The sequence below is a fragment of the Myxine glutinosa genome, chromosome 2, assembly GCF_964187855.1.
Source record: "Myxine glutinosa chromosome 2, kmMyxGlut1.1, whole genome shotgun sequence".
Lineage (NCBI taxonomy): Eukaryota > Metazoa > Chordata > Myxini > Myxiniformes > Myxinidae > Myxine > Myxine glutinosa.
Window position 1 is genome coordinate 167,068,351 of NC_136262.1, and position 12,235 is coordinate 167,080,585.

Consider the following 12,235-nt stretch of genomic DNA (forward strand, 5'->3'; position numbering starts at 1 on the left):
CTTGACAATGAAATAACTCAAAATAGACCAAACAAGACCATAATCTGAATGGTGGCCATCCTATCATGATGGTAAGAAGAACCAGTAATATAAAACCCTTGGATGACATTGAAATAACTCGATATATGGAACAAACATTTATTAGATAAATCGTTAAACTTCATTTTCACTAACACTCTTAACCGAGTGAACATAAATTTATCGATTTAGCTGGAAGGGTCGTGCCCGATTTATTGCGCAACAACAAGGAACTTTGCCCTTCTCAGATTGATGCCAACTCTACTTGGAACTCAATGCTCCGATGACAGAGTATATTCATTATGGTTTCCAGAATATTCTTGCCTTGAGAGATTTATGATAAAACAAATTTCAAACCCCCAATTTGGCCGAGAAACGTTTCCAATTGTGGCAACATTTGGTGAGTGAAGAAAAACTCCAGCAGAGTTCTCACAGAGATTACAATATTCATTATTGCATATTTTCTTTGAGAATGTGGAGAGAGTTTTTGAAAATGCCAGCCAATTAATCAAACACTTGGAGTTGCATCTACTAAAAACACAGTCAGAAATAAAGTCACTTTTTGGTGAAAATATTGTTGCGGATATGAGGATTGCATTTTTTTGATTGTGTGTATTGTAGTGGTAAATTGTTGTGTAACATTGGTTGGATATGGCCCCTCCAGCCTCCAGAGTTGTGTAAAGGTAAAAAGGGCGTCCCGGTAGTTATTCCATGAAACACCACATTGCAGGACCCGATAAAACCCTTGTTCAGTAGCTTATATCTTATTATGTGTTTTAGAGTAAGGCCTTGTCTTCCATTAATATAATACTCCATTGCACCGAATCAATTAAGAATAGCTCCCCTTCAATAATTCCATTTCCCAGCCAAACTCTCCATCTGCGGGTAAAGCAGTTCACAAGCGTGGGGTGCACGCCCTCTCATTTCGCTGCGATAGTGAATATGTGCTCCGTGCTCTGTTTGAACAGGAGGGGCGGGGTCGCCCGGGAGAGGCAAGCCCAGGACGCACCACGAAGGGCGGGGCTGTTCAGCCCCATGCCCAAATAAGGAAACAAGCCCGTGGCTCGCCACGAGGGGCGTGCCGTCGGCGCCATGCCCAAATAAGGAGACAAGCCCGTGGGATTACCATACAAGGTCACGAAACAGAGCACGGGGGGGGGGGGGGGGGGGGAGGGCGGTACCAAAACTGAAGGGGGCGTGTCAGACCCGCACTGAAGGTTTGGACAGAAGGGTGCGACGATCGCTGGGAGAAGCTATGCGAGAGATACGGCAGATGAGTCCAGGTGCGTAAGAGGGCGTGTCAGTCCCGCGCTGGAGAGAAGTGAGAGGCAGGGAATACGAGCTGAGCTGCGTGGAGAGGGACACGACAAAGAAAGGGTCCAAGAGAAAGCAGAGGAACCTTTACGAATGAGTTGCAAAGAGATACGGCAGATGAGTCCAGCCCCGTTTCAACCAGCCGCGTGAAGCTCTGATGGGGCAGCGAGTGACCCTGCTGGCGTGCGCTGTAAAGCCGAATACCAGGAGCTGCCGGCGTGCGCTGTAAAGCGGGATACAAGGAGCTGCCGGCTCCCCGCTTCCCGCCCGGAGTGGACCTGCTCGCTGTGCCCTGTGATCCCACCTGCTCATCCTTTCCAGCCATTCCTGCCTGCAAGTTCCCCATTTGCGTACGTGAGTTTGTTTTGTTCGTGCTGTCCTGGGTAGTAACTAAGTCTGTATAAGCTAGTAATTTTCACTGTGTCACCTGCGTTTTCATGTCCGCTGTAAATACCCGTGACTGCTCTTTTTGCTTATGTGTGTGTAAATAATAATAAACCCCGTTACTCTTCTGTACGTCTTCTTCTTCCTCCTCTTTGCATTCGTCATCTTAGTCTTTTCCCGATTGAGTATCTGTGGTGCGATACGGCCAACGTTTGGGTGAATCGGGTTTAGTCGGGGAACAACTGTTTGGTCGCGGAGCCTCCGCTCGGCAAACATACCATCCTTAACCGCGGACCGTAACAATTGCTGTCAAGAGTGAGGGAGAATGCACGCCTGTGGTGAGTGTTACAGAGGGTGTAACGGGAGAGTGTGCGCAAGAGTATGCGCGAGAAAGGGGTGTAACGGACAGGTGCATGAGGAAAGAGTGCGCTGTCGAAAGTAAGGAAGAATGCACACCTATGGTGAGTGTTACAGAGGATGTAACGGGAGAGTGTGCGCAAGAGGGTGCACGAGAAAGGGGTGTAACGGACAGGTGCATGAGGAAAGAGTGCGCTGTCGAGAGTAAGGGTGAGTGCGCTGTCAAGAGTGGTGGTGAAAGTAGTGAGAGTGACACGGAGCGTGAGTTGGTTGTGACAGGTGAGAGAGGAAGTACACCTGGAATGGAGGGATGTGGGAATGGTAGAGCGTGTGTGGGAATGCACACTGGAATTGGTAGTGAGGCACGTGGTTGGGTGTGCGAGTGAGAGCACACCTGTGATTGTCACAGAGGAGGTGACCGAGGAGGGGGTGCGAAGAGGTGTGTTAGTGAGGTGTGCGAACGACGAATGTGTGCCAAGGTGTTCGGTGGTCAGGTGTGTGACCAAGTCTGTGAGCGAAAGAACGAATGCAATGACGAAGTATGCGGGGTGTACGGGCGGCGTTGGAGCACCGAGCTCGGTGAGGGTGAAAGGGGTAGCGTATGCATGTAAGCATGCAGGTGAGGCATCGACGGTAACCGGGTTAGCGGTTAGAACGACATTTAGCTGAATCGGGCCCTCGGTGCGCGTCGGGCAGCTTCGCGTGCCGCGAGGACCAGCGGGGATCCGAACCACGGCGGGTCCGAAAGGACCGCCGTACGTGATCCACGCTGGGCCGCGCTTGGAACGGCCGCGTCCGTGCTCCGCTAGGCGGAACGGGCAGCCCGATAGGAAGGGTCGTCATGGCGACCACTTTTTGTTGAGGCTTTCCGGCAGGTCGAGATCGGGCCATTGGATGGCTCCATACCGAGGTGGTGCGTGGGATCTCGGCCCGGGTAAACCTCCTTCCCTGCACCGAGTGCCGGACGTATCCAGCCGCCGGCACCAAGCAACCCGCATTCATTGCTCGGCCGTGCGAAGCCGGGCTGTAGGAGCGAATTGGCGCACCGAGAGGCATTATTAAGTCGACTGTAATGATGAGGATAGTGGTCTGGACCCGAAATTAGAAAAACAAAATTTGATGATTGGCAAGGGATTGGCAGAGTGATGATTGGTAATGGTACAGTGATTGGCAGTAATTGGAAAATTTTTGATTTGTGGAAATTGGACGAGCAAAATTTATAGTAAGAGATGCCCCATGTGATGGGATGGCCAATCCACCATCCCTCACAAGCGGGGGGGCAAAGGAGCACTAGTTTATGGGGTTGATGGCAGTGAAAACTAGCCCGGGTGGGTTAGGATATATCGTGTGTAGGGATCTAGAGAGATGACCTTAGGTGACGTTAAGATTAGGTAGTGACAATGATACCTGTAGTGGGGACGCAGGTAGATTAGTGTCGATGATAATGACGTGGTATGTGCTTAGTTTAAAGGGAAGACGGGGAGCACTAAGTTAGCAGGGCAACAGGTAGTTCAGATGATGCCGTGTGAGTATTGGAGATGTATAGAAGTGTATTGTGAAAAGTGTGTAAGGACAAGTGTGATTGCACAGGTCTGCAACTGAACAGGTGGATGGAGCAGTGTATGAGTGAGAAGAATAGTGAGATGAGTATTGTGTTGACCAACTGGTCCAGGAAGAGGAGGAGGGTGCAGGTGGCACCAGGTGTGAGTGCACAGGTGTGCAACGACAGGTGTATGGAGAATGGTTGTGTGGAAAACATGTAGTGTGGAATATCTGGAGTATTGGAATGGATGGTCATGGAGTGAGTATGGTGGAAACTATGGAGTGGAGTGGATGGTGCGAAGGTGTGAATGGGGGAAGAGTGGACCCCCATCACGAATACCCAGGGAGGGTAGTGTAAGTGTTAGGTAGAGGGTATAGGTAAATTGTGGTTGGATATTGGCATCTGTGGTGCGGGTGAGAGAATGGTATTTGGATGGGTGCATTAGTGTTGTGGAAATGGCTGGGCGTGTAGCCTGTTAGTGTGTGTAGTTGGTTTGGGCACTCCACCACTGTGAGGATGTCGGCCAGGTGAGGCCGCAGGTGGACTCTGGGAGCCGGTAGTTGTGGATGGGGCCCGAGGATCCGGAGGACGGACCCGGGTAGCCCAGTGCCAGAGGGCACCAAGGGGTGACAGAGCCAGGAGGGGCCTTCCCCAGTTAGTTAGGTTAGGGTGAGGAGCTAGGTAAGCTCGGGTGGCAACTACAGTGGTGGAGGTGTGCAGGTGGGTAGACCTGCTGGGAGAGCTACACGTTTCAGCCCAGAAATTGTGCAAGGGCACCGGGAGATGAATCGGGGGAGTGAGACCCCAAATTGAGAAGCACCACAGTTTGGTCAATGGGAATTGGTTTTTAGAACCCATAGTGTAAGTTGGCCAATGGATTGGCAGGGAAGACCCCGGGTAGTGTAAAGTGTGTTAATGTCATTTAGAAAGTAGTTAGGATGAAGAATCTCCTTGCACCATCTGCATCCACTCACCTGAGGTGACGTAACTCCACACCATGCCATGTTTTATTATTTTTTGATGCAAATGTTTGGATTGTGAGACGCATCATGACGTGGGTGTGACATTGTGCTTGATGTTCCATCTCTCCCTCCTTATGAGGATTGATGATGAATTGGGTGATGGCAAATTTTGAAGTAGAGGGATTGTGGAGACGAATTTGGTATTGGGGAAATATGGGGAAGACGTGACAGTAGTGATGAATTTGTAAATGTGTAGATTTTTGTACATATGGGGTAAGGGCAAGGGTAGTGTAGGTGACAGGGGGGTGATGTACGGTAGGGACGAGCTTTCTCACTTCGCCCTCCGTACGCATTTCACCTTGCATTGCCTTATTGATGTGTACCCTTGTGACCTTACCCCTCGCTCATCTGTCTTCCCCCTTTTGTCTCCCACATGACCTGTGCGCCATTGGGCGCCGAGGGGAGCGTGCGTGAGTCCTCCATTGTGCACCCGGAACTCCCAGAACCAGCTGTCTGCATCGATGCACCACATTATGGACCACATGTCTGTGGCCGAGCACCACTGATGGACCCCATGGGTTGGGGCATGGCCCCTCTGCTGGAACCGGCCATGAGGGCCCGAAATCTTGCTGGCGGACCTTGGCCACAGGGCCAAGTTGTACACAGGGCCACAGGGCCACAGGGCTCCATGCCCCACAGGTGAACCACACTAGTCGGCCCTGTGGGCTATAAATAAAATAAATAAAAACGGATACGTTAGGTGCATTTTATTGCAAATAGGCCGCCAGCAGAGGAAAAAGCCAACAATTGGAAGAAATAATAATAGCCAGCAGAGGGAGCCGAAGAGCAAGAGATCACCTGCAGGGTTAGGGGTTGTTGATTTATTTTTATTATTGAACATTCATGAACACTAATTGAACTGTGTTGACTGCACCGATTGGTGCTTGAGGGTGTGTTGGTGCGTTATGGGTGCTTTCATGGTGCATTGATGCAGAGCAGACCGTCTCCCATCCCCCCCCCCCCAGAAAGAACAATCACAGGTCCTGGGTTGCGTTTTGTAAATAAAGTAGCGTCAATTGTAAATAATGCTCCCCACCGTCAGTGTGTAGTTTGAAGACCATTCCGCAATTCGGTTAACTGTGGGCGTGAGTCTGTTAGGCAGGGTGCAATGGAGCAGTGGGACATATTTATCTATGTTTTAAAACTGTCACACTCAGGGTCAGGTTAAAAGTAGAGGGAACTACACCTACGTGTCACACTAAATAAAAGTTGTAGGCCCGGAACGTGCCTAAGAGGAGGAGGGTGCAGTGTTGCGGATATGAGGATTGCATTTTTTTGATTGTGTGTATTGTAGTGGTAAATTGTTGTGTAACATTGGTTGGATATGGCCCCTCCTGCCTCCAGAGTTGTGTAAAGGTAAAAAGGGCGTCCCGGTAGTTATTCCATGAAACACCACATTGCAGGACCCGATAAAACCCTTGTTCAGTAGCTTATATCTTATTATGTGTTTTAGAGTAAGGCCTTGTCTTCCATTAAAATAATACTCCATTGCACCGAATCAATTAAGAATAGCTCCCCTTCAATAATTCCATTTCCCAGCCAAACTCTCCATCTGCGGGTAAAGCAGTTCACAAGCGTGGGGTGCACGCCCTCTCATTTCGCTGCTATAGTGAATATGTGCTCCATGCTCTGTTTGAACAGGAGGGGCGGGGTCGCCCGGGAGAGGCAAGCCCAGGGCGCGCCACGAAGGGCGGGGCTGTTCAGCCCCATGCCCAAATAAGGAAACAAGCCCGTGGCTCGCCACGAGGGGCGTGCCGTCGGCGCCATGCCCAAATAAGGAGACAAGCCCGTGGGATTACCATACAAGGTCACGAAACAGAGCACGGGGGAGAGGGCGTGTCAGTCCCGCGCTGGAGAGAAGTGAGAGGCAGGGAATACGAGCTGAGCTGCGTGGAGAGGTACATGACAAAGAAAGGGTCCAAGAGAAAGCAGAGGAACTTTTACGAACGAGTTGCAAAGAGATACGACAGATGTGTCCAGCCCCGTTTCAACCAGCCGCGTGAAGCCCTGACGGGGCAGAGAGTGACCCTGCCGGCGTGCGCTGTAAAGCCGAATACCAGGAGCTGCCAGCGTGCGCTGTAAAGCGGATTACAAGGAGCTGCTGGCTCCCCGCTTCCCGCCCGGAGTGGACCTGCTCGCTGTGCCCTGTGATCCCACCTGCTCATCCTTTCCAGCCATTCCTGCCTGCAAGTTCCCCATTTGCGTACGTGAGTTTGTTTTGTTCGTGCTGTCCTGGGTAGTAACTAAGTCTGTATAAGCTAGTAATTTTCACTGTGTCACCTGCGTTTTCATGTCCGCTGTAAATACCCGTGACTGCTCTTTTTGCTTATGTGTGTGTAAATAATAATAAACCCCGTTACTCTTCTGTACGTCTTCTTCTTCTTCCTCTTTGCATTCGTTGTCTTAGTCTTTTCCTGATTGAGTATCTGTGGCGCGATACGGCCAACGTTTGGGTGAATCGGGTTTAGTCGGGGAACAACTGTTCGGTCGCGGAGCCTCCACTCGGCAAACATACCATCCTTAACCACGGACCGTAACAATATTGTCATCAATATCAATAAAGACATCAAAAATTTCTACAAAAGCATAAAACAAATTTAACAAGAAAAAGAGCAATAAGAGATGCAAACCCTCACCAGGATGTATTTTCCATGGTTTTTAAGGCTTTTGTGTTAAAACAAATATGGCGGCTGAACCACGTGATTGATGACGTCAGCACTTTTTTTCTCCACTAATTTATTCCTAGCTCAAGAAATTTCATCTTGATCGGATGACGTTTTGTACTTGTCAAATTATGACATCATAATGGAGGCACCTATGGCATCATCATTCACAGATGTTATTCCATATGGAGAGTTCTTTACAATGAGCCATGTCTCAATTTTTTCTATTCAGCACTTTTGAAGATATAGAGGTGCAAAATTTTTCGGTTTTTCCAAGATGGCGACCGAACCACGTGCCCGATGACGTCATCGTTGTTTTCTTTCTCCACCAATTTATGTCTACATGACGCTCAAGAAATTTCATCTTGATTGGATGAAGTTTTGTTCTTGTTGAATTATGACGTCATAATGGAGGCACCTATGACATCAGCATTAACATATTTTATTCCCCATGGAGAGATATTTACAATGAGCCATGTCTCAATTTTTTCTATTCAGTGCTTTCGGAGAAATAGAGGTACAACATTTTTCGGTTTTTCCAAGATGGCGGCCGAACCACGTGACCTATGACGTCATAATTATCATTAAAATATTATACAGGTGGAGTTGCACCTATGGTGAAAATTACCTTTCAATCGGACCAAAGGTTGTAGAGAAAATCATATTTATTCTGTGCGGACAAACAGACAAACGGACTCAAATGCAATACCCTCTCCTCAGGCGAGGGTTACTAGAAAGCATCTGAAAATGCAAAACCCCGTCACGTCCACTTTAAATTCAGACTTATTTTGTATGCCAAACATGACAAAAACGGCTTAAAAATATAAAAACAATTGACGATTTTAATACAAGATGATTTTAATGTCAATCGGCTGAAAATTGACGATTTTATGTGGCCTTGACCTTTGACCTTTTGATCTAAAACACAATCCGCTTCCAGCTTTTGATTGGTGAACCAATTCAGTGACCCAATATGCAAATTCTTAAAATTCCAGAGTAATTGGACGAAAATTAATGATTTTATGTAATGCTGACCTTTGAACTTTTGACCAAATTATTATTTTGTCTTCTCCATATTTTCATAATGAAGCTTTGTTGAAAATTTGATGACAAAGCTCATATTATAAATTAAAATTTCAGATCAATTGGATGAAAATTGAAGATTTTATGTGATGCTGAGCTTTGAGTTTTTGACAAAATTATTATTTTGTCTTCTCCATAGTCTCATAACTAGTGAGATACCCGTGCTACGCACAGGTGGGAGGCCAGAAGCAAACAGGCAATGCAGATACGGCGAATGCGAAAGCATGAAACCAATAAATTCCACATTCCTGTAGCACCCTCAGTCGCACGTCAGACATAGACAGCAAGTTAGTGAAGGACTTCCATGAAAAACGTACCCGTTCGCAAACAAACGGGTATGTTCACGAATAGAAACATCGATTGTGGGACCGTGGCGAATCTGCATATGGCGATCCATGAAGTTCACGTTTCGAAAGTAGAAACCAGCACGGCATGTCGTCATTTACTTGAACTCGATATCTCTTTTTTCATTCCAAACAACATAACTCCAATCACAAATTAATCACAAAATAAACTTTTAACAACATTGTTAATGTTTCCTTCATTGTAAAAACTACCAAGTCAACAGTTAAAAGGATTTTGAGCCGATAGGTGTTACGGCCTCGGCAAGATCGATGGAGACAGCGATCTGTTAGCTTATACACTGCCCAAATAGCTATATGGAATTCTCTCATGTAGAGATTAAACCCGCGTCATTTGAACTTTGGCCGAGGTCATTATTTACTTTTAATGATGTTTATATACGAATCAAAAAGAAGATAATTGGTTTTGGGTTGTCCTTTCCACATATCTCGTGAGATTGTGAGTTGGAGAGACGACTGTGATGGCGGGGAGGAGGTTGGCATTTTCTCAAGCAGGGATTCAACCCATCTCCTTATAAAAGGTCTTTGTCCGAGGTCACCAAATCCGATCGGTGCAGCTGTGCAGCACAGCTGTGCAGCGATCGGTGCAGCCGTTTGTGCAGCACCCAGGAAAATAACGTTATGTGGGAGTCCAAACCTGAAAATGCTGGAGGCCAAAGCTGAAATTGGAAAAACAATATAGCCTATTTTACTCCAGGGGATCCCAGGATTACCCACCCAAAATTTCGTTGTGATCCGTTCAGCCGTTTTTGTGGTACCTTCGAACGGACGGACGGACAGACAAACAGACAGATATTTGGTGAATTATAGTAAGATGAAGCTTTGTTGAAAATTTGATGACAAAGCTCAAATTATAAATTAAAATTTCAGATCAATTGGATGAAAAATTATGATTTTATGTGATGCTGAGCTTTGAGCTTTTGACAAAATTATTAATTTGTCTTCTCCATATTCTCATAATAAAGCTACATTGAAAATTTAATGACAAAATCTCAAATAGTAAAAAAAAAGTTACGGCCCGGAAAGACACACAAGTGATTACAAAACCGTCTCCCATGCTAACAAGACGACAAATAAAGGTCATTACAATAATCCCTCGATGTCCGGAAGGGTTACATTCCTTAAAATCTCCCTGTTAGGTAAATTTCCTTCTATCAAATGTTACGGATCCGTCACTTCCGCCTTATATACTTGTATGATTTTTCGTTTCAGGTAATAATGTTGTTAAGATTTTTGTGTGAAATAGAGATGACTTTAATAAATGGAAAAAAGAAATGTTTCTGGAGGAAAAAGAAAAAATGCGGCAAAGAAGCAGGAAGAAGAGAGAGGAAGAGCTTGGGAGAGGAGGAAGAGACGGCCATGAGAGAGATACAGCCGTAAATCGGATCGAGGCTGCGAGCTGACTTTTTTGATATTGGTCGCAAATGAGTTGAGGCTTCCCGTGAAAGGGATTGCCCGCGACATCGTCCTATATTGTGAGTGCAATTAAACCTGCGTCTCAGGTTTTATTACCAAGCTTGAGTTATTGTTGGAGAAAAATCCAGCGCCTCCATTACAGGCTGATACGCCATTTTGTCCTCGAAGAGATTGTCCGCTTTGTGCATCTTGTTTTGTTGTTGGAATTTCCATATCGACCTCATCGTGTTGATTGCCATTGGTTCCCATATCGGCTCAATTCCCATATCGACCTCTCACCTCGTAACTCCTCATTCGCCATCGTGCCGATACCTGCCTGTTCTCGTCGTTCTGCACGGCTTCAACCAGCGTGGAGATCCATGCACAGACTTTGGAGAATGTTACATTCCACTCACGTTTGGCGTATCGTGAGTTCATTGCTTTGAGAGCATTGGGGAATGATAGTACCATCATATGTATTGTTCATTTGATGCAAGTGATATTTTCATGGTACTCTCTTTGATAGTGTTATTATAGTGTATGTGAGAGTTATTAATACAATTACTTGTTTTGTTCTACAATTGCATTGGTGTGGTTTTACCATGGCTTATTAGAACACTCAAAATAACAATTCTTTCTGCTGCATTCCCTCTCGAGACTCTGAGGTGCACCGTAACCGGGGTTTGGGGAGGTAATAAGTAACACAAATTTAATTATCGCATATACTCCAATTATATAAGTGGAGATAGATTCCTACAGAAAAGAAACCTTATCTCTACGATGCATTTGCTTGGAATAATCTCGCATTTTCTCACAGATCACCAAATTTTGGTGTGGCTACAGGGTCAATCTTCTGTAGACCATTTTACTATAATTCACCAAATGTCCGTCCATCTGTCTGTCCGTTCGTCCGTTCCCAGGTACCGCAAAAAAGGCTGAACTGATCGTAACGAAATTTTGGGTGGGTAATCCTGGGACCCCTTGGAGTAAAATAGGCTATATTGTTTTTCCAATTTCAGCTTTGGTCTCCAGCATTTTCAGGTTAGGACTCCCGCCTAACGTTATTGTCCCGGTTACCACAAAAACGGCTGCACAACTCCATGCAACGATACACCTCCATGCCCATGGGATTCCCACGGGTGACCCCACTAGTAACGTTAATGCAGGTGTTCCCCAGGGCTCTGTGTTGGGGCTTTCTTTGTTTCTCCTTTACATAAATGACCTACCCGACAATGTTTCATCTCAGTTAGCCATTTATGCTGATGACTCAACCTTACACACTATTTATCCTGGCTCCCTGCCTGCATCACTCCGCCGTCAAGCCAGCGTCAATATAAATCGGGACCTTGAGAATGTCAGTAACTGAGAAAAAGAAAAGACTGCTTCATTAGGAGGGTTGCTGATGGATGGACCATGTGCAAGATGGAGAGACCACCTACCTGTCGGTGATGGTAAGTTGATATGCCCATAGACAGCTTCATCTTGAGACATTCCAATGATCTTGAAAGCCTTGGTTTCCACAGTATCTAGGTGAGCAAGATGTGAGGCAGGGGAGCCAACCCAGAGAGGAGAGCACTACTCCATCAAGCTGTGGATGAAAGCCTTGCAGGTCGATAGGAGCTCAGGTGTGCCAAGGAAGGACATTCACGATGGAGAATGCTCAGTCTACGTCCTGCTTTGGAGGCCAACTTTGAAATGTGGCTTGCCCAAGAGAGATCATGGTTGAGAGTGAGACCCAATAATTTGAGTGACCGAACCTCTTCTAGAGGGTTGTTGAGAAAATACAGAGGAGGGTTTGAGGAACGGTCCTTTCGGAGAAAGAGCGTGTGTGTGGTGTTACTCAGGATTGTAAGACATGTTCGAAGCGTTTCACCAGATTGTGATTTTGTCATGGTCTGAGCAGAGGGAAGAGGCTGCTGCCTGTCTGTCAGAAGGATGAGGAATGTTACAGCAGAGGGTGGAGTCATCAAAGAGATAAAGAGGATTTTCCAGATAGTCAGAGAGATCGTTGATGAAGATTATGAATGGGATGGGGCCGAGAACACTGCCTTTGGGTACTCCAGCCTTGATAGGGAAGGAGAAGAAAGGGTTCTG